The following is a 27,939-nucleotide window of genomic DNA, read 5'->3' on the forward strand; positions in this document are numbered from 1 at the left end:
AAAAGTTTTGTTTTCGACTATGTTTGCTTTTGACTTCTATATACTCAAAGTGGGCGAAGAGTGCACCAGTTTCATCGCACACAGATGTAATCGTCATCATCACCACCGCCGGCATGAAAAGCTGACGAAATCGATGGTCGAAAGCAGTTTGAAAAAGGTTCGGCTATAGAAATCGTGGCCTGCTTAGCAATTATAGTGGCACTTAACAGCAGAGAGGTTTTTCGGCAAAGTCGGTTTGTGTGATTGAAAGGGGCAAGATCTTATTGCAGTAACGCGGAGCATCTGTTCTCGGCCTTTGGCAGTCCTCATTCTCGTACAATAGATGTCAAGTTGATAGCGCTTGAGAAGGAGCCGAGTATCTCTTCACTCCAGATGAAATCAGCATAAGGGCTATGAGAGAAACGCGGCCGGCCATGTATAGGAGACAAAATGGGAGCTTGAAATCAAGCTACTACTAGAAGCGTTCATCGGTAAGTGGAAAAGCCATTGGACCGCTGCCGTTGCTGCCGAGGTCGATGTGGGGATCCCGTTAGTATCACAAGCGCATCGCTCAATGCCCGCATTTGTGCAGAGGAGCGGGCGACAGTTTACGGCGGCTAAGGCTTGCTGGGTTCCCTTTAATGGCATTCCGGTCGTGTATTATATGCCCCCGAGGACTGAGCGACTGACCGCGTCTGAGAGCTTTCTTTTTCGCGCCATCAGCGCGCGCCAAGGCGTCCGCGTTCCTCAACCTACACAAGAGTGTAATACCCTAATTGGGTCTGAGAAGAGCAAAACAAGCAGGATAAGGACATATAACAATTAGTACTGCCAGAACTTTCGCTGTCGCTGTATATAGCTTTTGTCCTATTTGGTTGCTTCTGTCCCCGACTGATCGACATGTAGTCCTCAGAGGATCAGGAGAAGCATATGCCGCCAGCGCCACTGCCGCTTCTTTTTACCCGGAGTACCGGACAACGTTGTGTGCAGCAAGTTCCGTTAACCGTTTTCGGCATCCTGATACTGGTTTCAACTTCTCAGGTCGAGATTCCAGTTGCTTAGAGGATCCGAATAACTAACGGCTGTGAGCCTGGTTCTGTCGCGGAGGAGAAGATTAATCTTGATAAAGAATTAGACTAAGGTCTCTCTGGCAACAACTGAGATACGCCCTTTAGAAAGAGATAAGCATTAAACTGTGCTTTGCTTTTTTAAATGGAAATTTGTATGACAGTGCCCACTATTGAGAATGACGGGAACAGCAGCGACAACAACAATAATAACAGAAACGAGTACAACAACAGCAGCAGCAACAGCCAGCGAAATGTTTTATCAGCCATATTTGCAACTATGGCTCACCTCAGAGCTTTGACCGCACTTTTCGCTGCCTCCAGCATACCCCCTTGTTGTCAGCCACCAAAAGAACCACGCCGCTAAACGCAAATGAATAATACAATACGAAACTGCCTATGGATAACCATTGTTAAGTTGCAAAAAAATTGATTACAATAGACGACGTTTACGGGCGCCGTAGAGATAAACTGAGATAACCAATGGAAAAAAAATACGGCACGAATATTTCGTTCGGTTTTCATATACAGTTCGTCTAGCATGATAAGTACAACTGTGAATATGCTACGAGTGTGTGTGCATTGCTACCTTTTCTGATGAAGAAATGATGTAGGCAATAGGCCTTTGCTTGTTGTATGACTGCTTTTCCTTCTTTCCGAACTACTCTACCCGCGTCCAATGGTCAGCGTTGCTGCTACATATACTTCGTTTGGCCACTTCGGAGAGACGAAGCTAATTTCAGGACTTTGGGATGAGAAACGAAGTGAAAGCAAGGCCCGGCTGCCACCTCCTACAACCCTAGTGTCCGGATTGGCTACGTCGCATTTGTGGCCGCTGTTCGAGTGTCTGATGGTTGCTAAATACGGTTTCGTCTGATTCGAGTCAAGGAATACTCCCATACGGCTCTCCTATACGAGCGGTTTCCTCACGAGGGATGAAACATGATCGTACTGGCACGGTTTGTTGGAGTGGAAGAGAAAAGGAAGTACTGGAGGCACTGGAAATTGGATGATGACGCCGAGCTGCCATATTATCGCTGGTATCGGTCACTATACAGCAGATCAACAAATGGAAAATATATGCTAGCAGCCCGTATCTAAGCTAGATTTAGTAAAACGAGAGTTGGTTGGATGGGGCCAGCTCCAAGTCATAGGAGCTCACGTTGACTCAGCAAATGAGCAGCCTAGAGGAACTTTCATGAGCGGTCAATAGGAGCTATCACATCTTTGTAGCATTAGTAAAGTATTGGACGTACAATCCTGTGTAAATATGACAAACAAAAAAACTTATTCTTTGAACATACAGTTGTAAGCAAAAGCACCTGTAGGGCAGAGTCGTTTTTAAATAAAGCAGTTACATGTTCTAAAAATACAAAGCAACACTCAAATAATCTCTAAACAAGCCATCATATAAGAAACTGGTCGTTCATTAATTATGTTCCATAGATCATACCTTTAAACATATTTGCGTGTACTGATGTTTTATCGTCCTTCTAAAAACCGAAACTGTGTTGGGTTTTCAGAAGTTTAAAAGCACAATCCTCGAGCGAAGCCCGTATCTTGATTTCAGATCAATCGCTTCGTTATTTCCGAGATATTTATCTCATTATATAAAAGGAGGAATTCCGTGGGCATTTCGACCAGCAGAAGATTTTAGACGTGGTCAACAATCTGTGGTGGACGTCTTGCCCCTATAGAGATGTAGTATACGATCCTCTGTTGTGATTTGGTTCAGAGAAAGACACTGTAACGTTCCAGCCCCCACTAAACTCGGTAGAATAATGTGTAATTGATGAGGCATCGACTTGAGCCCTGAGTTTCGCGTATCGATTTCTGTTCTTAAAAATTCGTGATATTCTATTACCTTAACTTATTGGTAATTTTAAGCAAAAAATTACCTAAAACTTAATTTCGACTTGTTAGGTTAAGCTATTTATTTCTCTTCAATCATTTACGAAAAGTTCGAATTAATAAAAATGAAATTGAGATTTTATCTGAGCGGTAGTGTTACACAATTTGTTGTAGTGTGTGCCCTAATAAAAAGAGCCTTCGATGCCTTGGCCTGACGCATCGCCAGCACTTACAGTTTATGCATCTCATTAAGTATAGTTAGCTATCGCACTAGTTCAATGTCTGCCCTTTTTACACGCTCGCGAAGTATCTGGCGATCATCATAAGGAATATGAAGTCAAGAACAACGCACTTTTTTTGTTTATAAGCGATTTATATTGCATTTATATTTAAACCATGAACACAAACGAAACACGCACCTACGCAAATAATTGCATTTAGAAATATCTTTAACTGACATGATTTAAACAACCACAAGCTACATGCCCGGCCATCAACGTAGCAAGAAAAGTGGCGTCTTATAGGCTTCTTACAAGAACCCACTCTTCCATCTGGCTACACGGTGTCATCACCTCGATTTTTTTTCGCATATCAATCATTAGTGGTTCTCATTGACTTCAATCGATTGCTGCTGGTTCTGCCACGAGTGTTTCGATCTTATTGAGTTCCCACAGGGGTGAAACTCTTTTTCGGTACCTATCAGATGCATCGTCTCCCGACGCTCTTCCTTTCACGTTACAGAGATTGAAGCTGCTGCCATTGTCGTCTTCACTGTCATCATCTGGCGATGGCAATTTTTTTCAGTAAAAGCACATGCAGAAGTGGCGTTCTTTTGTGAGAGAAGAGGTATCACCACTACTAGAGAGGAAAGCGGTTCAACGGAAAAGCGTCGAGGTGGCAGGGGCTGAGAGCAATGGCGATGCCACCGACGAAATTGCCAAAGGCATTTCATTTCCCTTCTCTTACGTTTCGTTGAGTTTTGGCTGGCAGCGACAGCGGCGTAAAGCGGCGACGCCGGCCCGTCCTACGCAAATTCTGTCTCGGTCAACTCCACCAGCGTCATTGGTATTCGCGACTAATCGAGCAACGCTTGATGAGACTAACTACACTGGCCGACGCGTAGGTAGAGCTGAGCGACATAGTCAGCCGCAGCAGACTGTTGACGCCATTGCTATAGCTGAGTTAGACAACGATGAGGCTGTTATTTGCCTTTTGATGCTTGATAAATGACGCCAAAAGGCTGGTGCTGGTCGAGGAAAGTCTGACAAAATGGGAAAAAAATTGCTTTTTACTCATCTTACCTGTATATTTACTTTAGAATTTACATCTTCGCCTGATTGTTGTTACTGTTTAAGCGGACAGAGCGCAGAGAAGCCCAAATGTTCAGGTTTCCCAGCGCATCCCTATTCTTGACCCTGCTGCTGGAGAAAATAATTGTGCTGAACGCCACTGATCCTTGTTTTTGCGCGCGCCCTATTTGTTGCCTACGTGGATGTTGGCTGTCTCACACAGTTGGCCGTAGGGATGGACGTGAGTTCTGCCGCGGTATCTGTCGTTTTGAGAGATATACTAAGATACGGTAAATCCTGTACGGTGCAGCCCTCTTGTGAAGCTATCTCCTCAAAGGACTATGGACATTGTGCTGTTTTTGTGTCTGTCGTCTGCTGCCCACTTGGAACAAAGCATACATTTGAAGTTTATTCAGTATTTTAAAATATATGTAGCACGCCCGTTCTGCGGCGCAATGGAACAAAAACAAAAGCAACTAAATAGTTAAAATGTTCTGAATTTTCTGTTCCCAGTATCATAGACGGTATATTTGTTTGTTACTCTTTAATCTCACTAGTTACAGAGGCATGTAACGATGCCATTATGAGATAGTTCGATACAGCTTGCTTACAATGCCTATGAGCAAAGCGTTTTTGAAGTTAATATCTAATGATAATTACTAACTTCAGATCGGCCGATAGTTCGGCCAAATAAAAAACGTCCTGTAGATAGCATTTACCGAGCATATTTTGATTACCTATTTAATACTGTTCAAGGATTAACTTTGGAACGATGAACTAGCCAGAGCGCTTAACACCTCCACAATGACGTTAGTTATTAGTCAAAATATCTATGTCCTCCAATCAACGTGCATAAAACGCTTCATTATGACATCTGCTTTCGTCTGTATTCGTTGCTGTCGTTGTTGCTGCTTTTCGTCTGCTATTTCTGAACCCTGAACAACAATTTCGCTGCGCCAAAGATGTGCGCAACAGCGGTTCCCTGCCCGCCAGGTGTGCGTAATAAATAAATGTATGTAAAAGCCGCCCCACACCTCCCCCGCGTTCCGCCGAATTATGAATAGAAGAGAAGATGACCGCATGAATAAATGGGATCGAGGCGGCCGAGCCCCCATCTAACTGCCACACGTTTATGGCAGACTTAGTCGGTTTACGGGGTGGCTTGGCACCGCATCGGCGAAGAGGGCGCGCCCGAAACCTGCTTCTTCAGGGCCTTAGCAAAAATGAATCGATAGAATAAGAAGAGAAAGAGAGAAGGGGTGGAAGGGTAACTTGTACTTGAAATAACGAGCGATCGTCGTGATTTTGATCTGGATACACGGTAGTATGGGTGACAGAGCTACAAACAATCAAAAGATACGAATATGTGCGCTCTGATTATGGTAAGCCGCGTAGACCATACAAGCTTTTAGCTGGCTTACGTTCTGACTTAAAGGTTACACGCCACGCAGAAAAAACAATCTTTTTTTGAAAATGAGCTGACTTTGGGGAACTTGTATTGTGATTAGGAGGCGATAGTAATTGGGCTTAAAGCCTTATCTGGTATGAATGCGAAACTCTCAAAACCTAACTGGTTGTTCAGTTAGATCATCACTATAATTAGCTATAACTATTGACGGATCCGATCTATAGCATGTAACGAGAAATGCTAATAAATATAGTGATAGCCTCACTAATTCGCTTATCACTATTTAGTTCGTGTGACTTATCAGCGCATCAAAAGACGCACTCCTGAAAACCAATACATAGTTGGTAGAATTCTCTAGTCAAAGAAAAACTGCTTGAGTTCACGTCTTCGTCATACCCTATTCACCTTAGAAGTTTTCTAGGTTTTTTAACGAACTATGGAAATGGCGTTGAAAACAGTAACTATAAAATGGGTTATTTTCTAATTGATTGCTTCTAGAACTCAAGGCATCTCTTTTAGGCACGGCTCGTTATATAAGCGCCTTCGTTTTCTTCGCAAGCTAGCTAAACACATTCGTGATTTCGTACGTTAACAATGTGTCCCGTGTTTATTGAGAGTTACATTTTTCCCATTTCATATCCAATAGTTACGGGCAACATATTGTGTATTATCGTCCAAAATACATGACGGTATCATCATGCAAATTAGGACAATGAAAAACTGGAAAAGTCCTTGACTACCTTTAACTGATACGGACCTCGTTGCTGGAGTGACAATGGATCTGCGCTCATAAGCTTCTCTAGTCAATACGCATTTATCTAAAATACATGCTTGCATGAAGTGTAATACACATCGTGTCCGATAAACGTGAAGTTAGACTTCAAAATTAAGTGTTATATTTACAGCATGACTTACTCTTATGGGATGGGATGGGCTGGGCTTCATCTGAGTCATTTTATAAGCCATAAAATACGTTAATGCTTTCTGTGTCGGTACTTTTTATTTGTTGATCTATGTGCACGCATTGCTGCTCTTAGTGTTCGCCGCTTAGGTACCACGACTATATTTTATTTCAATGCCACAGCCTGCCTTACGTCATGCTGGTACTGGAATTTCGAAGAATACGGGCGCTAGCAGCGACAGAGAGAGAGAGAGAGAGAGATGTATATATATGTATACCATGCGATTCTTATCACCCTCTTGTTACCTGAGTGACTTTAGTTCACCTCATTTACGCTATTACCTTATTGTCGCCACTGTCGTCGAATTAAATACATTGTCTTTCGCGTAGTTGTTGTATTTCTTGTCGGAGGAAAGATGGCAATGGGTATGATTAGGCAGTTTTCAGGCCGAATAGTTTACGATGGTTGGGCTGTAGGTGGATAGGGCCGAAGCCGATGGCCTTGTTGATGCAATAGCCTTGTGCATGGACTACAGCGCTACCTTGCTGGCGCAACTAGCTTCGTGTTTCTTCTTTTTTCCCATTTCGTCTCCCTCTTTTCAATAACGATCTCCTATTGGCTTGAGAAAAGGGGAAAGCGAGAAAGATGCTATACCCGAGCGGAGACTAACTTCGAAGTATTTACCACCCGGTGCGAATTATCATGACTCCACAGCACTGGCTACCGTCGTCTTTCATCGGGTTCTTTGTTGCAGTGGCCATTGTTGGTGCTTCGGCTCGTTTAAGGCCGGTCTTAAAATTAAAACGTACGCAGACCAACCCTATCCCGTGTTGTCGACTGCTACTGCGGTGTCGTTCAGCAACAGCAGTATCAACAATAACAACAACAAGTTATTCAATTGCGACGAGAGGCGAAAGACAGGACGATAAAAGGAAAACTCAGTAAAAAGCAATTCTTATACAACTATATATATCAGCTGGCTGGAACTCCGCTTCTCCAATTTCTTTCGTTACGCTCAGTGAACAAGAGGATAGTAACGGCAGTGACGGAGAAACTATAGCGGCAACGAAATGCCGCTGCGGAATTCGCACAGAAGTCACGGGGCCGCTGAGAAAGGCCCTTTTGGTGTCAACGAGTCGATTATACAGAGAACAATGTGGAGTAGTTTCGGATTGTAACTGGCTGTGTTTTTTTCGAGAATGAGTTAGGGGTATTAATATATAAAGTGCGCTAGCGCCGTGTACGTAGTTGCGGCACAATAATAATAATAATAATAATAAAGGTTTATGCTGCCGTTGTTGTGACGGATGACAACTGTTATCAGACACTGGAATCGTATGCATTTTTGATTGTATCATCTAACTATAAATTCGGTTAGCGCGATGGTGTACTTTATCGTATATAGATATGTAGAAGCCCTTATTATTGTTATTATCGACATAAAACCATAATTGTTTAAGTAGGTGGCGCTTGGTTATAGAAGTAATCGCTCTGTTGTCATTTTAGTGGTGCCAGGTTTAGCCATATATTTCAACGATCACCGATAATTTTGCAAATGCCTCAGTTAACCTAAGCATAGCTTATTCGGAAAACTTCGTTCACTTTTAACTCACTTCGCCTTCATCTATAGGTTGAGGACTAACGAATATGTTCATTCACTCTTTCAAGAAAAGTTATTTTGAGGTTACTTCCCATCTAGTTACTTTTGTTTCGGCGATCTTTGGCTTCAATCTGCGTGAGTCTGTGATTTTAGAACATTGAAGACTCCTTCACCTTCGGTCGGTTCTAGGTATTCTTCCTTTGTTCAGGTAACGGACTGTGTGGTTTCTGGCGGCAGTCTATGGTTGGGATCCATCATCCTGAGGAAAGACGGGTGAGTTCAGTGCCCTGTTGTCGTAAGCAGATATCCGAATTCACTCAGGTCAGACAGAACCAGTCAGACGTTAAGACATTTGCGTCTATTAGCATAGCTACAGCGGAAACTGAGAGGAGTAACCCATAACTTAAATGGATGAACGAGCTCCTTTCGGCAAAGGGTGTTCAGACCTGAAACCATATCCCCTTTAACGAAGCAGCGGCCTCGGCGACGTTTAGAATAAACGTCAGCGACTATGGACCACAAACTACGCTAGCTTCGGCCTTTCAGCCCTATAGCATGAACATTTTCCTGAAGTCTTCAACTACTTTTCGATATTTGACGACTAGTGCTAGTATTTGATTGAGTTTCAGTCCATATCGAAGCCATTCAAAATTCGTAATTTCTAGACAGTATACCATTTGCCGGTTACGGTTAGATTCCATAACGCTTACCATTCACAGCTTTTAGTTGGTATTGTATCAGAGTAGTAAATGTACTAAACAGGCCAAAATCGGTTAGCGAGCAACACAAAACGGACGTCTCGATTTATCCCTGACACACTTCAATGCAGTAGGATTTAAACTTTGTGTAGCATGATTATCTGTAATGCACGCTTTTCTTGCTTGCTTGATTGGCGCTTGACTTCACACCCCCGCAACGAGATTCCTGGTCGTAGCAGATTCTATATACTGCGAATCAACTGCAAACGGGCTAACAGCTTCGTTCATTGCAACGAACATAATGCGTTTTCATTACGCTGACATTATGATGCGTATAGATCGCGGGTTTGCATCAACACGAACGTTGCACCATTTAAGGTAGCCTCGGGGTGGCAACAATAGAGATGATGCGGGAGCAATCTGCTGGAATAGAATAGGACCTTTCGTTCTTAGAGTTGGCAAGGAAGTGGGCTTAACACGAGCTCGAGCTTTGCCCTTGGTTCAATTAGAACGAGAACTTTCAATGTGGCCGGTCAACACAGCAGTTATTGCTGCTACTACGTAATATACCAACACCGCCGAACTAGCACACTTTCACATTAGCACATCCATGGTGAATTGATGAATGAATGAGACAAAGCTGGTTACTGCCGGATCCTATAGATTCCAAGCCATTGAGACGCAACTCATTACGTGACGTTCACGAGCCCTCCCCAGTCGATCGAGTGGGCGGCCACCCCCGTCTGGCGAGTGCAGAAAGACTTCGTCAGCGTAGGATGGTATTGACTAAGGCATGACGTGTCTTGCCACGATGGGTTGTGGTGACTTTGTAGCAAAAATATATATCTCGGGTCCCACGTTCTGCCCCCACCGCTGGCACGTTAGACAGACATTGCGATAGGTGAAGATAGATGTTACTGCAATAGCTATAAAGGTAGTAGAACGTACTGTGACCGTCGCTACCGAACGTATATAGTTTGGCATGGAGCTTGGCCGGGGCAGCGTGAGACTGAGTGAGTCAGCCCTCGAAAGGCAACGGCTTGTGCCTGCATTGTTGCAGGCGGCAAGATCTAGTGCTTCTATTGCTGTTATTGTTGTTATCATTGCTACGTTGTTAAAGTATGAAAGATATGGAAGGGCCGAAACAACACTTCAATTGCCTTGGATAGCTGGCCAAGTGGGCGTACGCACATGCAGATATCTGTAAAGGGCCCACTTTCCTATGGGATTTGGCTGACCAGGATATCCCCGGTCTGTGAGCATGTCTGTGTAAAGCATCACCAAGACTTGCGTAGATTAACACAGTGACGAGTGCATGTTATAATTTTCTTAACTGGTAATTTTGGTTATGTAGTTTTTCTTTTTCAAGGATCAATCGGTGTAAAAGATTACGCAACGAGTGCTTCTACTTAATGTTGTACCAAGGATAATAATACTAGTGAGGCTTTTGTATACTATAGCAACCATTAATTAAACTCGAATAAACAGATTTAAATGTACTAATATAGGATTTTCAATTTTAGTCCTGTTCTTCCCATAGGTAGCGCAGTTGTCATTGATCGAATGCTAACTTTTTTTTTGAAGCTATCCCTGTGAAGGTAACCTCGATTAATAAATGCAATGCGTGAAAGGGTGCGTAAAATGCGTGCGACGACAGGTATTCGTTAAGTAAATATCGCTCTACGTATACGTTTTAACATAGCTCCGGTTAATGGTTACTAGTTTAAGGAGTTGGGGGGCAAGAAGCCACCTGTCAGACTGGCAGTGTTTTTTATTACTATAATTACTTCCCACAGGGTAGTCCTATATTTAGCCATTATAATTAGAAAAGGATTCTCTCAAAGAAGTTGTACTGTGTCACGTGAGGGCCACTGAGGGATATTTATTTATGTTACACATTCTATTGTCTTATCTATTACGTACCTATGTGCGAGTGGTACTATCGCCGACGGACTCAACGAATCAAATGACTCGATCTTTATTTGTAGTAATTTTATTCTATCTTGCAATTGAAACGATCAGCAACCGCTTTCAGGAAACAAAATTGGCAAATTGGAGTCCAATGTGGGTGGCCGCTATTTTAACTGGTACCCCAACACATGTAATTTCTATAGGCCGGACAGTAAGGTTGCTGCCCAATAGCACTGAGTGAATGCTTCGCTTGGCATCATGCAAATATCTGCCTTTTGTCCAATAGTGCAATTTCTCTTTTTTTAGTATTTTTAGTTTTTCCGTGACGATGAAAGACGCCAAACGTGGCACGCACCCTTTCTGCCGCTACACCTAACCTCTCCCTCCGTCGCTCCTTGGCCACTGCCCCTTTGCAGTTCGTGTATATCCCGCACGTCAGCGGCGTTAACCTAAACACTGAGCAAAACAAAGTGACAGAGAGTCAACTGAAAATGATTATGATTAAAACCAACTTATGAACATCCGACAGTTCAATTACCGCCCATGATCGCTTTTCTCGCCGGAACGCGCGCAGTACCTGTCAGCCGTAGTCTCTTCCGTAAGGTACGAGGCACGAAATACAACACAGCGGTTGTCACATGCCATAGGCAGCCATAGTCGGAATGTCCAAAGAAGCAAGAAGTTCCGCCTATAACGCGTACAGACATCCTTTTAAAGCGTACTTCAGTCAAAGGGCGATACTGCAGGTGATACCAAACAGGTGCCAAGCCCAAAACTAAACTCGGCATCTGGATGATTCAAGAAGGGGCTGAGAGATCAGCCGCCTAACTTCCCCCTTATGCGTAGGTATCCTTAATTTGGTAAAACGTACATAAGTCGCTAAGGGTATAAGTAGGAAAACGAAATTTGAAACAGAAGGCAGAATGAGCAACAGACTCTTAGTATCTGAGTAAGCGACGCAGACGCCTCGATCCGTTGTTATAACGGCGCACATAAGGCTAAGATGTAAGGCGTTAATGTTAATGATACGCAATGCTATCCCTAGAAGTAAGAGCGGTTTTCGTCAAACGCCTAAATTCGTTTGAAAATAACAATAATATGTATCCAATAAAACGAAAATCCAGTAAAATGAAAATTAGAGTAGAGGCCAGTTATCGTGTTTTACAAATTTTAAATACTTTTTATATATACGAATTTTACACTTACTGCGACTACGTTAATTCGCCAGTGGTAACGTTTATTGCCGGAAGTCAAATCTCGCTTTACGGGTCAGAAGTGGAAAATAACAAGTGTACACAACGCGATCCTACGCTATTCTATTTACTGCTCAGCTTTTGGGTCTTCAGCAAACGTCAAGGCTTATTTACGTCTGGGCAGGTAGCTTTAATGTTGTGACCAATGAATATTTATCGCATGCCTCCATCGTGCTCATTAATGTAGCCATTCCTTCCAAGGACGGTAGCGGTTGTCCTGCTCTTATGAAGTCGTCGCCGGGTGTTAAAAAAAGTGTGTACCGTACTGCTGCTCGAATTTGGTTAGTCGCTTTTGGTGCCAAGAGAACATAACTTTGTAACGGCAGGTGTAATAGTAACTTATATATATGTTAGACATCTACAGACCGAGATCCTATGACTAACCGTTAGAATCGTTTGTATCTAACGGCGAATTATGCCAAAACCTTTACTGAATGTCAATAGGTAACGTGTGCTTTGAGAGGACCCACCGATATCCTTACAGTCATAATGGCGGTTAGGGCAGGTTCCGACTCATCCTTTACTAGCAGGTCTAGCTGAGGGGTGTATTGCACTAGCCAAGGGGTTCCGCATGAACCTTCTGTCTGCAGTATCGGATCGAGGCAGATCCGCCTATTCCTTCTATCTGCTAGTGTCTTCGGATGATAAGTAGACTCGAATCGAGATTGGATCTCCGTCCATTGCCCAGATAAAGACGAACAGCACTCAGTCGACGCAACGGAGACTTGCCGTCGTGCCAGCCCAATCCTGGCGTTTAACATTTCACCAATGACTCGGAGGGACGTGGGGATGTTCGTGGTGACTGGGTGGAGGTAAAAGAGAAGGTACTGGGAAACTGTGGTAAGCAACCTCGACTACGCCACAAATAAAGGCAGGGGCAGTGGTAGCAATGGCTTCGGTGGAAGTGCTTCGACTATCTCAGATATTATAAGCCAGCATCTTCCCTGGAGTGTAGCCTGATTCTCAGCACAGGAAGAAATGGCAGTAGTTGTCATTCTGTTTATTGCCCTTCCGACTGCATGTGTGCAGTTCATTGCAGGGCAAGGGAGGAAGGTACTGGACTCCGAGGTTCAACCGTGTTGTGGTGCTGAGCATAACTACCTCTGGCTGAATGTGAGCAGTGGTTCGTTCTCCACCATCATGACAACGAACAAAACGTCGCTATACTTCTAGTTCTAAATCCTTAGGATATCTGAAATCGCACAAACGACGAACGCAGAAAGTGGATAGATGGCAAAGTCGAAACAAAACATGGCAGAAACATGATTCGTGCTAGCAAATGCGTCTGTTTGTTTATCGTATTAGGAATATCATGGAAGCTTTAAAAAGATTTCACGTTAGTGCCATTGTTTTTCTTGATGAGAAACACGCATGCAATTTCTTTTGTTTAGTTCGTCATCTCATGCTTGTTGGACATATTTAAACATTGCAAAAAGTGCTAATAGTTAGATAATTACATGGTTGTTTTGAACTTTTGTCAACAGATTCGTTCAACAGACGAACAATCGCAAGATTACCTACTGTATACGTGTGTGTGTGTGTGTGTGTGTGTGTGTGTGTGTGTGTGTGTGTGTGTGTGTGTGTGTATGTATGCTATCTATCTTTAACTAAAAACAGTATCGCTTTTAACACCATGATCAATATTGCTCAGCGACTTGTGGCACAATCGTGCCCAACAAAGATTGCTCCCAGATGCCCAGTCGGTCAATCTGGCCCGCATTCTGCAAACAGCAGTACATTAGAGCGGGTCATAGGATAGAACGTATGAGAAAACATATTCAAAAGAGGGGAAAACCTTGAAAGATCTCAGTGGATTATCCGAAGCAATACGACCAGACTACAGCGTATTTGCTAATATTGTGAAGTTAGCAGCGTATCGATGGCCACTTAACTGATTTGCGATCTATTTCTACGCAGTTTGTCTGTCTGTTGTCTATCGTAGTGGAAGACCGCGTGACGCCTTCCTTATCGCTTCTCCAGCTGCTTCGACGGTTGTTGCTTACTGTCTAATGATGGCAGGCATTAGTGATAACAGTAAGAACGCAGGCGACACAAGGTATACTTAAACTCTTAAACTCACATCGAGATATAAAGACCTGTGTGAAGAAGATGAACGATGTAGCGTGTCCAAAAGCTGTCAATGTTGGCTATTATCTGTTGTGAACGTTGATCTGTGTGTGTGTGTGGGGGGAAAGGGTGCGGGGTGGACTTCGAAGTTCATCGATAAATTCGAAAACAATTATTTTGTCTCCGATTTAACCAAGTGTTCCGAAGCGAATACTCTTGACTGATCTCGACATGTTGGACTACTGCAAGCCAAAGTACGAAATCTGGTATCGTGCACCAAACGGCTTAACTCTGCTGAGTAGTTTCTTGTATGTGATATATAAAAATTAAATAGCAGAAAAACGTCATTCTCCATTATTTACATTACTAGTTTACGTAGTTAAAGCGCGGCGTTACCTTGCGCTTAACTACGTGCTAGAGGCATCAATGTAACGAAGGCGCCCCGGGTCATAAAGGCGTCCTACGAAGCTGCCACATCCCTGTCCATTCCCTGAGAGAACGAATTTTTCGGCAAAACGATTTTTCTTTTTGTCGTCGATAACATTCGCGCGGCGACACCGTGGTGCCTCTCTTGAGTTAATTCGCTTTTATATACAGGTCCCTGGGGTAGCCAGCGTTTTGTTTTTTAGTGGCAGCTACTTTTATGGTACATACGGTATCCACAAGATTCGACCCATCTAAAATAGTAAAAGACGCCGATATTTCTTTTACTGTTTTACGAAACAGGGCAAACATCTATGGACGTGTTCTTTCAACAAGGTACCTTGAAGTGCCAACTATCATTTGCTTTGATTCCTACTTATTTTCTTATTCTATTCTATAATTTATAGAAGCATATGATATTTTTATAGAACTAGTTAACGCATTGATTTTCATACTGCATAATGTATAAGCATGATAATCTTTTTTGCTACTATAGGGGTATTCGAGAATGTTCAAATGAACCGCACTAGAGGAATCGACTTATTGTTGCTTAACTTCCATGCGCGTTATGTAGGAAGTTCTGCGTTGAGGTCGCTTCGCTTACCTGTATTAATTTTCTTATGTTATGTTTGTCGGTAGTAGTAATCATTACTAAGACCTACCGTAATCGCATCAGTTGACAAAATATACACTTATTTTGTTAATGGATGCAGATACATACATACACAGTCAGTTGTGTTTATGTGAACACATACAAATATAATTTTAAATGCGAGAGTCCTCAGTTCGAGACAAACCCACGTTCAACGCGTTAGCTTCAGGAAAACGCAGGTTTCCCCACACATATAATCCGTAACGCTGTCCTGGTTACGATTATTTGTTTTTTTCATTTTTCTGTTGCATTTTTTCTATTCCTGATTGCAAACAGAAATTCGCGAGTGTGTTCAATAGATCGTTACTGTCGTTTCCTTCCGATCATACCACCGCTGCCACCATACCTATGATACGGCCGACCCTAAGCTAACGCACGATTCTTTACGCGTATTTAAATATACTGTAGACTTAGCCATCAAAAGCTACTTCGGCAACTGAACGGTAAAAAGAAGGATAGAGCGAAAGAATGCAAAATCGACAAAGACACAATGCCGAAGACCCCGTCATCATTTGGAAGCAGGCTTGCCCAACCAGTGGTTCGTATGGATGAAAAATCTCATAATAATTACATTAGCTTCTACAGGAAGTCGAAAGCACAAAGGCACCCGAAGATGAAGGACGTAGCCATGTCCAGGTTGCTGATCTTCTCCAGCCCAATTTCTATCTTGCCGTTTTACTACTCATGTAGCCGCTAGTTCGTCTGGTATCATAGATCTTTTTCCTCATCGCAGCTTCGCCACTCCCTTAGCTGATCGAGTTTTTTTTTCGGCGGATGGGCTTCCTGTTTCAACGTACTCAGGGGCTTGGGGCGTCCCTGCCGGACTCTGCCTACCATTGATGCCACCAATAATGTTTATTATTGTATTTTGTAGCTGCAGCAATACCTATCGATTCTTCACCGCTTTGTGCGTCCCCAGGCTGTGCCATCCGTAACAGGGCCACCCAGTGCGCTTTTCTCGACAACAGTAGCAGCGTCCTCAAATCGTCGTCATTGCCACTGGATATGTGGGTCCTCGTCGATAGAGCCTCGTCTCGCCTGGTCTAGCCTGACTTGGTGTCTGCCTGCCAGCCGTCAGTCAGTCAGTAAGGCAACGTTAGCTTCTTCTCGGCCTTTCTTTCGCCGGTTCCGCTACCGACAACTCGTTCGTAGCTCGCTTCGTTCCTCGGGTATTTTCCATTTTCTCATCGACCACTCGCGCTGTGGGATGAAACAGACGCGGGGCGAGAACATGGGGAGATAGGAGCAGAAAAAAAAGTGCTTTCTGTGCCGCTTGTTTAACGCCCGACGCTCAAGTAAACTGTGGTCGAGTTGATCGTGTCACGGCGCCTAGGTGGGTGGCATGGCCTAGCGGTAATCTGGTGGTCCTTCAGAACGGAGCAGTGCAGGCGTACAGCCCGTAGCACCACCGCGTCAGTCATGATGGAGTAGTGCTAACGTTATTTAAATATCTTAATACCGTCTTCGCTTAAAATCGCTCTCAGTCATGTATGTCTCCCATAGCTCCTATCTAGAATGCGGCATGCATCTAGTCTTCGTCCCTCAACACTGAGAAATGAAGCAGAGATTCGTGCATAGGGGACGCAACACGCAGACGCTCTGCCAGTGTGTTTATGCGTCTGCCCGTAGTAGAGAAAGCCTTACGAGGGGTGAATACTAGATTTTAGGACGAAAGTAAAAATGACTTTAGTGCAAAAGGCTGACACTGTTAAGTAGCTTGTAACATGTATTGACCAGGGCTTCTAGGAGGGGAAGAAGCACAGAAACGAGACCAGCAAAGAGCAAGACCCGCGCTCCTCGTATGTTTGATGGTACTGATTCCGGTGGAAAAAGCTTCGCTTCTTCGTTTTTTTAAGGGCAGGTGTTATTCATTTTAACATGGTCGAAATCTTTCACAGTATTTGTTTTCTTTTTATGTCGCAAACGCATTATACCATCTTTAGGCTAGCGATGGTTGGCTTCATTCATAACTTGAATTATAGATTATATGTATTATACTAAATAGTAAGTGGCATCATCAATTGGCTACTATCAACAATAAAGCCTATGTCGACCCAGGATTCATAAGCGCTGTGTGGCTGTATTTCTTACTACTTACAAATTATATACAGCATGCTAGTTTAACTCGATAAACGGCCACCTTGAATGGATTGGCGGAGGAATCGTTGACACAATAAAAGCAGTAACGCATAGATCAGAACCGCACGTTAACCGTCTTTGAACTCACAGTTGCTAACAGCACTGCTACTGTATTTATGGTCCACGACGTTGAGAAGAAGGACTCCCTTTCGATTTGACTCCGATCGTTCATTGGCTATCTTGTTCGTTCGTCTCCACATCCTTCCGTTCAGCGAGTTGCTCCCCTCAAGTAAGTCACTAACTTCCGTGGCGTAGCGTGCGCTCTGCCCAGTGCCGTGGTGGGCAGGAGGGCGGTCGAGCAGTCAGATGGCAAAAAGCGCCTGCTCGAGTAGTACCATGTATCTCTTTCAGACATGATCGTTGTCTATCCTACTCTAGACTGCCTATGCCCTTCGCCGTAGTCTGCATGCGAAAAACGATCCTCTTTTTGCTGTTCAAGGTAGCAGAGAGTGGCGGCCGCCGGGTCTGGCGTGATATCCAGCCAACTATACCGTATGCCATAATACTATACTACCATAGAAAGAAGTCAGAACACACAAAGGGTTGAGTGAATGTTGTTGCTCTCTAATTTTTTTGTTGGTTTGTTGTGACTCTGGCGCGATAGGCGTGTGCGGGTGTCAGGTCCACAGTGTTGCACCGCGAGCGCGGAACGTTTGTGTGAGCCATTTTAGTAAGTTTGCTCCTAACTAAAGCAGCAAAACGTAGACCCAGACTCAACGCTGGTTATCGCTCGTTGACTCGTTTCTACACACAGACTCATGCTCTGCCTTTCCCGATAAGCCTCCTTTCTGTTTATATTTCTACCGTTCTGTCAATGGCACAACGCAACGTCCAGCATCAGCGTGACTATCCCCATAGGAACGCATTCACGGCCGTCAACTGAGAAGAAGATATATCCCAACAATGGCGGCGTCCTGCTCCTGCTGCTTATGGCCGACCGTTGTCGTTCGTGTTGCTGCTGTTGCCTATTCCCTAGAAAGCAGAACTATAGTCAGAAGCGGTAGCGATGGCGGCAGTAACAGAGCTTAACTGGTCGAGGGGCCTCCAGTGCTAGCCGCCGCCGCCATCTAGTGAGCTGTTATAGCCCTTGTTCCGTCCAGTCGCTCGCGGTATTTCAAGATGCGACAGCTACAACAGCGAGAAGGATGCAATTGACGCGGCAACGGCTATCACATGCTACCGACAGGGTCGATGCGGCGCACAGAACACAACAGAGCCCAGCCAACGGTGTCGACTATGCGGTCTAACATCTACGAGGACGACTTGGAGAGTAAAAGCCTGCTCGACGCTAGAAGCGCCACGCAAAGATAGAACTCCGAATGAACGCCTGTGTGGGTTAGTGGTCGGCTATGGGTTCTGCTGATGGCGTGCCACTGGCGACCAGTCAATGAATGCCAACTGTGGCCATGATTTCCGCGCCTGGCTGGCTGCCTGCCAACATGACTAGGGCTGGATAACGACTTACCTGTGAGTGGAATGGAGTGACAGGCTGACAAACTGCTAGACGAGATGGTAGATATACATATAATATATAGAATGGCCAGGTACGTCTTTCTGAAAGATGCTAGCACGGTCGCCTGCAGCAGCTAATTTGAGACTGGCAGAAGCACACAGCGACATAAGACAACGGCGTGGACTTTTAATACTGAAACGACCTTAGCGACTAAACCAGGACAGTTGGATGCTTTTTTCCTAGAGAGTGGGAAAATGCTCAGAGGAAGCGATTAAGTCGAATTCTGTTGTATCTGCTTTAACCCGAAACGTAGAGACGAAATAGTAGCAGCATTAGTCAATATATAAGCAAGCAAACAGAGGAAAAAGGAGAGTCGTTTGTATTTGTTTTTGGCACGGACAAGATGTAACCCGAACAGTATCGGAAGGATTGGAAAGCGAAAGGAACGAGCAATGTAATGCCATCTCACAAGCAAGTTCGATAGCACCCGTCTATCAAGCCGATTCATGGTTCTTATTCGGAAGTGAACTATACTAGATAATGTTTGATAGCTATATCATACGCTGCTAAATGACTGCATTTGAATTTGAAGGGCGTGGACGCGTACACACACCGCATTGGCGGTGCTAACGATGGGCGGGTACTCGCTAGAGCACGTATAGTTCTAGTATCAATCATCATTGGGTACATCCCAAGTAATCTCACATTGACACGTTTCAGGATTTGAGTTCTTGAACACTAATGCATGGAAATGAGTCTGAGATCCATGTCTGAACCTGTGACTACATGGAAGCATAGGGTATTTTTTCATATCACAATTACATGAGCATGATCAATTCAAATAATTTTCATCCTCTCACTCACAACTAACACAGTTATTGCTCTATGGTAAACGTAGTGGCATGCTTTTTGGCATCGTACGAGTCCTTATACTGCGTGTCTTATACAAGCGGTACCTTCATTATTTCGCCAATATCAAGCATGATAAACAGCTTTATGCAGTAGTCTATTACCCTATTGTTCGAGCAAATAGCTAGATATACATACGCACACTACAAAAGCACACACGGGTATCTGAGTTCTGAGTAACATTATCTATTTCTCTGGATATTGTCTTGTCGAGCCCGGTTTATGAGATACAAATGATTTGTTACTTTCTGATACGCTGTTGATTGCAGCGAGCGGAATATCACTACCCTAATTACGGTTACCTATGACTGACTGTGTGCGGTATTTCCGATGAGATGGAAGCGCCTAGAAACTGGAAACTGCAGACGAAGCAGCGGCAGGAACTCCTGCTGCCTCGGCGAAGACAACAGCAGAAGAAGGGGAAAAAGTATTCGCAGAAAAAAGTGTGTAATAATAAGTAGGCTGCTTGGTTAAGTGACTAGTGTGATTGACTTTTGCTGACAGGAAAAGCCCGCTTTGGTCGAGGCCCTCACGTCACGCGGCGAACCACTTTCTAGGTAGGATATAGATGCCGGTGGATGACACGAACGTTAAACAGCTACACTATTGAAACGTTTACTTACGTAGCCAGGGCAGGGAAAATCAAATCAAAGTCGTTCGCCGCTTGCATTAAGAGGCAGCCAAGGTGACGACAACGATAATATTTTAGAAGCATTAAGGCCTCGATCTGATCGAACGTGAACGGTAACGCTGGTGAAATGTCGAAGCAATATTTTTAACAAAAAAAAAACATCGTATTTTCTAACAAGTACTGCACAGACACATACAACCGTTATATGAATGAAGAAGAACACTGAATCGAAGAAACCTGTGCATGCGGACCCCTCGTCCCTAGTACACATATATATATATATATATATATAAGGTCGTTACAGGCGGATCCACCGTATCTTAAACTTAACCAACTCTTAAACTATTTGGGCTAAAATAATGATTATATGCATATACATATATATGATAAAGGTGCTGTCTATTATTTTTTACATGTTTGTTACAGCGCTCGAGGGGGCTTTTGGATAATTATATACTTACTATTCGCGTTTCTATACATAAACTTTCGATTTATATCTTCTCGAAGTAAATCTGTAGTGGAATATGCATGCCCACCAGTTGCCCTTTTTGCTAACGTTAGATATTCCTTTGCTCAATCAAGAAAGTAACTGAGACAGGGCGACGGGATCTGGCGTTATCGTAAGGTAGCTAGACTGCGTGTTTTCAATTGTTCTGTTAACGCTCTATGAGTCTCATGCTGTTCCTGATACGCACTGTAACTACCATTATTACGTTACTAGACCTTGCAACCGAACTCGATTTGTTCCCAGGACGACACTATTTTCTCACCTGTTTTCTTCCATGCTTCGTCTCTGGCAAGTGTACGTTCCAGGCAGGTTTTTTGTTTACTGAATTTGAGTGTCAAGTTCATCACATGTTGCTTTCGTCAATAGCCTTACCGGTTGGGTCAAAGTATTTTTATCATTCGAATTCTAGCTTCTGGTCACCTGTTGGCGGATTTTCAATACTCCGATATAAAATTCTTGAGCCCTTTGCACTGTTCACGTAGTGTGCTTTCGCCTAAAATCACCTCGTTTAATTCGCGGAGCTCTAACCTTCGAGGAACAATCATTTGACGAATGAGCGTTGATTTGAACCCATTTTTCCTGGAGTAAATTCAGACGCTTATCACTCGTAAGGTTCTACAAGGCTAGGATATTTAATAGCCTAGTTATTATCGGTCTTCTAGAGGCGCATAGTCCACGAAATGCTTAAATTTTAAGTCTTCCTGCTTAGTGTATGTATCGTTAACATTTCTTATATTTGCATAATTTGTCATTCCCTGCTAAGTTCCAAGCTACCAGTACGGTAAACATAATATCTCTAGTTGTACCGTGACCAATTCCGCGTTTACTCAAACTTATACAAGCCAGAATAATGCAAGGACAAATTAAGCCACACAACAGCGTCGATCATTTGAAAAGCACATACGATTCTGTGTCGTAAGGATCATATGGGAAATAAGCCAAAACAATGGAAATATAGATATTGTCAGATAGTGCATCCCCATGATAGCGCAGTGAGTGGCGATTGTTGTTTGAAAATGAAAAATATTCATGTACCACATTGCTCTAATAACTAAACACGTCAATAAGAAAACATTGTTTATTACCATGTGATTTGTTCTTGCATGCAATTACCCATTTTTATGATAATACAATACACGCTTATGACAGACATAGGAAAACCTTTTGCTTGGACTATCCGCAAATAAATAAATGCTGCGATGTTCCGACTCGAAACGTTTTATTGATTGTGTATTTTTGACATTATTATTATTAATAATAATAATAACTATAAATAACCGATTTTGATTGAACCTTACAATAGCTGCACGCCCTTCTTGTCGGTCAAAATATAGCAAGGACGGACTTAATTTCGTATATCGGTTTTCCACTTACCTTTACAAACAGAGCCAAACCGGCAGTACACTTTACTAACTGCTGGTTGTTTTTATCGTCTGCTACTATTCGACGATTTTTTCCAGGACGAAGCGCAAGCGTCCGATTTTACCGAGGAGATACGTTTCTCTTTGCTGGTTATATAGTCATGATTGGTGATTTTTACCATTGCCACTAATGGCGCTGTTGACGGTCATATCTTTCTGCGACTGTCGCTTCTTTTACCTTGGCTCGCTACCTCCTTACCATGCCACTACGTCTCCAAGTGGTAAAGAATCTTTTTTTTTTTTAATTGCTTTTGCTTGTATTTATTCATAAACGACTGTTATCAGGTCTATTTTTACCCCATTTACGGTGTTATTAATCGATCGAAAAAGCGGCTTAATTGGATGGACACGTTTCGACTTTCTGCAAAATTAATTAGTCCCTAGTTTTCGATAGACACAAAACAAAGGCATACCAAAGAGGCAAATGTTTGATGTTGGTAAACGGGGCTAACGAACAATCACTGGTATCGAGCATTGCATTGCTTTCTTTTTATCCTGCCTGCTATACTAATCATGTATTCTATAGACATTGAAGATAGTTTGTTTGCTTTTATTTAAAATAGTTATATTTGTTATCTCACAGTAATAGTAGGCAATAAAACCTAAGAAGAAAAAAACTATTTTTATGGGCCATTTTTGTGCCTTCCAGTCGACTCAGGTTCGACTTTCACTAGAATTGTAGACGCACGACGGTGACCCAACGTGGGCTCGTGCGAACTGATGCATCTGCTGTCTCAGACGAAGCCCATTGCAAAAGCGTTTTTTGCAGAGAAGGGACGGACTTATCACCATTGTGGATAATGCAAGTTGTCGTTTACAATTCGTGGCACCCTGGAAATCTGGGGCAAATAAAACGCGTAGTGGAAATGTTTGCTGTGTTTACGAACAACTAAAAATAAAGAGTGATTTTTGAATTTCACAGTCAGATGGTAAAAAAAGTATAGCCACCAATTTTTGGTTTGATTGGTAAGTGGTACATAGTGGTTCCCGCTATAATTTAATGGGTAACGTGAACGGTTGCTAATCTTGAGGGCACGTGCTACGTTCGAATATGGGCATAGGCCCACTTTATTTCATGCTAAAAGCCAGCCAGCCAGCCAGCCAGCCAGCCAGCCATCCAATGAAATGCCTATTAGCGATGCCGGACGTAAAATTCAAAACATTCGCATGTTTAAATATATTGTAGGATATTGAAATATTGCATCGCCGCGTGTATCACAATTTCACACGTTGATAGTGTCATTCTTTACTGGTCGTTAACGAGTTATGGTTATATTGTTTAAATCGAACATTGACAGGTTTTTTCATACAGAAACCGGACGAATAAGTGCACCATTTTATTGCAACGCTGGAGTAATATATAGACGATTATTATAATTCCTCAAGAGATTAGACTCTACCGTACGCATTAACTTGACTACAAAAAAAAAGCAACGAAGTAAAAACAAAACCTACTAACTTTTCAGGGCCATTATAATGAAATTGGCCATATATGTTCGTGTTACTTCTAGTATCAGTCTTCAATATTTATCAATCATAATAGGACCGATACGGTCGTTCGGCCTTAAAAAATAATTTCTCGTGTTTATAATATATTGGCATCGGTTTGAAGTAGGCGAACAGTTCAACACACAATCGATATACAGAGCGGACCTGAAATATTGGCGATTTCGCCTCGAGTGCAGATAACCTAGAAGTGTTCGGGTGCAAAAAACCTAGAAAAATAGTACGGTCAAAGGCACGCGATTTTACATTGTTATAGCAACCTGATCTATTCAGTAAATTTATCACAGGCCACAACTGGTCGTGCTGACTAGCGTGTGCACTATACAGTCAACAGAAAAATACTTTCATAAAAAGTGCAAAAATAACGGAATTGAAAAATAAATTATTCTTCTGTAAAAGATAGAGTTGCGCTACGTTTGCGTTGGCTGCAATAATTTTTACTTTTTTTTTTTTTTTTTTTTTTTGGCTGTACGCATAGTTTAAATAAAATAGTCAAATCTACGACTAACTACTCTAGAGAGTAAAATAAATATATAAATTATCAGTCACACATTTAAGAAATGGTTCATTTGAACTGGTTGCTAAGTGCTCAAAGGTTTGAGGCAAAGCAGCGGATCAGGCGATTGTCTACATGACGGGCTGTTTGTCTCACCGATCTTAAATACGACATAGAACTTTCTCTGTCTCTTGTCTTGTTTTCTCTAACCCACAAAATCCAGTATAGTATTTCTATGAATGGGCAGCGTAGACTCTTCTTTTAGCGTGCGTATCGTAAGCAAGAATCTCGTCCGTTCGTAACCCAGCAAGAAAACGAGCCGAGTCCCGATTCCTCCTCCCAGCGACAGTTCCGATGTGTTCGACGCGATACGGATGATAAGCTTGGGTTTCGGTTTGGCTCTGTCTTTACCGCAGCTTACTATAAGGCCATACGGTGATTCCTGCCTGTGTATCTTTTGTGAGTAACGTCGCGTGGTGATCTATTGGCGTATTCATGGAAACAGTCACGGATTAGGGGGAAAACAGCAAATGCAACCGCGGGGATAGAACTATGAACACCGTCGTTGATCTTCATTGGTGATTAGTTTTTGTACCGTGTTGTAGGAATTTCCGCTAAAAATACAATAGAACATTTAGACAACTGTTATTATTGTGGACACGTTCTGTGTGTATGAGCGTGGACAGCGAGCAGAGGCTACGAATGCACGGGATAGAAAAGAGCAGGCCATACGGCAGCAATTGCAATAGTGGATAATTGAATTCAAGGACAAACAATACGTTTGATAGAATCATAGTCAAAAGTTTATAACATACTCGTATGTACAATAGCATTCGCACCATATGGGTCCGTTGATGAATCGCGCATGTAGCTCATCCGGTTACTTGTAGCCGTTACACAATCTGTGTAGCATAATATCGTCTTTTCGCTGAGTATCCTGTTCTACCTTTGGGTAGCTATACGGCCAACCTTATGAACGAATGATCAGGTCAAGATTTCGAGGGTATAAAATTCTTTTTCTTTGAAAGCAGTTTTCTCCCTTCGATGCCGTCATTAGTTTCCCTCATAATTATTCGTTCCATGCGACCGATGACAAATAATAGAAAAAATGGGTCGCATTCATAAGAACATAAGAGGTCGTACAAAAAGGTATCGTAATCAAAAGCGGGTCAAATCGCCCGCCGTTCGTGCGTTTTTGTCAAATGGAAAATACGAACAGTACGTCGAAAAGTGACTGTTGCGTGTATCTTCAGGCCTGTTCTTCGCGCTCGATCTGCTATGGATGCGGCGTCTAGGTAAATCTGTATCAAATTAATATGGGTATCATCTCGTCTTTTACACCATGTTAAATGATCGGGCAGTCGACACAGCAGGTCGTCCTGACTTACAAATATGATTTGCGCCCCAATTATTGACCCATGCTACGCTATCGTCTGTCTAATCTGCCTTTGCTGGAATTCTCAACGCTGAATATTTTTAGCTCAATGTAAGTATCCATCTTTCTATTCCTATTACATCAGATTACTTTTTTCCTATTAGATACCTATTGGCGGGGCATATCTCACAGAATCTTCATTACGATATTGTATACAAGTCATTGGCACTACATCCTTTGCAGGATGATCACGTGCTTTTAAACTATCCGGTACTACCAATTTCACTCATGACGCTACTGGTTGAAGAGCTCTTCTAGAAAAAAACATTCAAGATTCATCATTTTGTTAATATGCTGCTGAGACGCCCAAAGTATTAGCTACAATTAGCACATACTTCGATACCACCTGAAGGCAAAGTCTGTTTGTTTGTTGCCATCGCGGTTGACTATAATCGCATAAGGACAGCTCGGGATACGATCTTACATTGGTAACTAATGAGTATCGTTTACAATGCGAAAAAACAATGACAAGCTGTGGAGCAGCGGTCTGCCAAAGTTTTTGTTTGAATTATTACACGAAATCCCAGTCTTGCTTTCGCATTATACTGTGTGTTGTACGTGACAGGGGCAGGCTGTGTTTTGGTAAGAGTAGTGGAGTTCTTACGGCATGAGTTAGTGGAACACCCTACACTGGAACAGAGCGGGTCGAATGGAATAACAGCCGTCAAACGAAATGAAATTTTAAAGCTCTTGAAGACGAAAGGAGGCCGAAGAAAGGTAGTGAAAATGTTTTATGCGCACACCCATTCTTCATTAGGTCTATGAGTGAAATGTATAAGAACGGGACCCATTTCATTTCAACGAAGCCTACTATCTGAATATTGAATCGCACCGGATCTGAACCGTTAGGTATTACTAAAGGGGTCATCTAGGTGGTAACTATTTCATTCTTTCTCCGAAACCCATGTTGAACAGGCCCATGTGCAAAGTCAGCCCCAATGCAAAGTACTATATGCTCTGCTGCCTTAGTGCCATATGGACCCATGATGTAGTAGTCTTTAGACGTTTCTTTGTCCATAAGTGCAGCATTCTGTATTGTAATGATTAAAGCCGATGCCACTACCATATAAATCTTGTTTCATGTATAAGCGTCGGTAGATAGTCATTACACAGGATTACGATCAGTGCCACTATGGTACCATGTGGAATATGAAATCGAAAAATTCCTTTACCCCTCAGCAAAAATCGAACCTGAACCGGCATCACTCTGACATAAAGTACACAGCGTCATGTCGTTTGGCGAATTATTGCTTATCGCGTAGTTGGCATATGCATATGTCATAGGATCGAACAAACTCTTCAGTCACGTACCTCCCATAACGCATCGCACGTATCTATAGTTGCAGTCGCAACTGGATAGGAAAAGTCTTCGATCAGTGATAAGTATATACCTACCGTTTACGCTCATTCAATTTGGATCCCTCATATTCGCGTTTTGTTCTTCCAATTCCGTGGTTTACATTTCTCTCAGTCTGTCTTGTCGCAGTGGATCCCCTTACCACTCAACGGGACTACGACAACAACGTTGTACGCAAAGCACGTTAAACGTGTTGTATTCTTCTGAGAACAATAGCGATTTCTGTTAAGCGATCATTATATCATAGAATTGAGTGAATTGACCTTATTTCTTCCTCACTTCCATGTAAACTTGTGCTGGCTGCCGTCACCACGAGTGGATCGGCGCTAACTTGGGTTTTTCTGAGGCCCTATCCCTGTCCTTTCTCGTTTTGTCGAAGACCTCATTGCTCGTTCTTCTTCTTCTTCTTCTTCGTCAACTTTTCTGTTTTTGCTGTTTAGAACATTATCGGTGGGGATTCTCATTGCTTTCTCGTCGCTTCGCGTCACATCACGAAGTGAACTGCAGGAACCTCCAGCCGCTCAAAGACAGAAATAAATGCCCGCGGTCGGCTGCTAGAGCGTGCGAAAGTTCACGCTGTGTTTGTCAGCGACTATTTTAACCACGCACCACTTTCTTTGGCTCGCGAGGTGGTGTTTGTTACGGCTGCTGCAGAAAAAAGAAAGGACCGCTTACTGGTAGTTTGCCTGGGCGTAACATCTCAGTATTCTATCCGACGTAGTGGATATGGCAAGTGCCGAAGTGTCAGACCCGCTTGTCCTGTTTAACAACGACTGAACGAGCAGTTCTTCGTGCCTCGCACACTTGCCACTTCATCTCGTTTGGACTCAAACGGCGTTTTCAACACCGATGAGTTGTTTTGACTTGGCCAAAGACTCCAACACCCCCTACTGGGCCTTGGCGGCCAGTGTAAACCTGGTTACACATAAAATTAATGGATTCTGTAGGTTTACTCGACAACTGTCCCTTTGGTTTTAACTGCAT

At 43.0% G+C, this 27,939-nt stretch overlaps 1 protein-coding gene and 1 long non-coding RNA gene across 4 annotated transcripts in view; one reads left to right on the forward strand and one right to left on the reverse strand.

The window, feature by feature from the left end:
* Positions 1-27,939, forward strand: part of pico (ras-associated and pleckstrin homology domains-containing protein pico) — a 212,191-nt gene that overhangs the window by 25,681 nt on the left and 158,571 nt on the right. The gene's annotated exons all lie outside the window — the stretch shown is intronic.
* On the reverse strand, positions 3,256-22,283 carry LOC147754377 (uncharacterized). The gene is made up of 3 exons (XR_015317926.1): positions 22,115-22,283; positions 21,003-21,319; positions 3,256-4,158 (listed from the first exon to the last, which is right to left on the reverse strand). It is a non-coding gene; the product is annotated as an uncharacterized LOC147754377 (long non-coding RNA).

This window comes from Varroa destructor, unplaced genomic scaffold (genome assembly GCF_002443255.2).
Source record: "Varroa destructor unplaced genomic scaffold, Vdes_3.0 BEIS01000007.1, whole genome shotgun sequence".
Taxonomy (NCBI): domain Eukaryota; kingdom Metazoa; phylum Arthropoda; class Arachnida; order Mesostigmata; family Varroidae; genus Varroa; species Varroa destructor.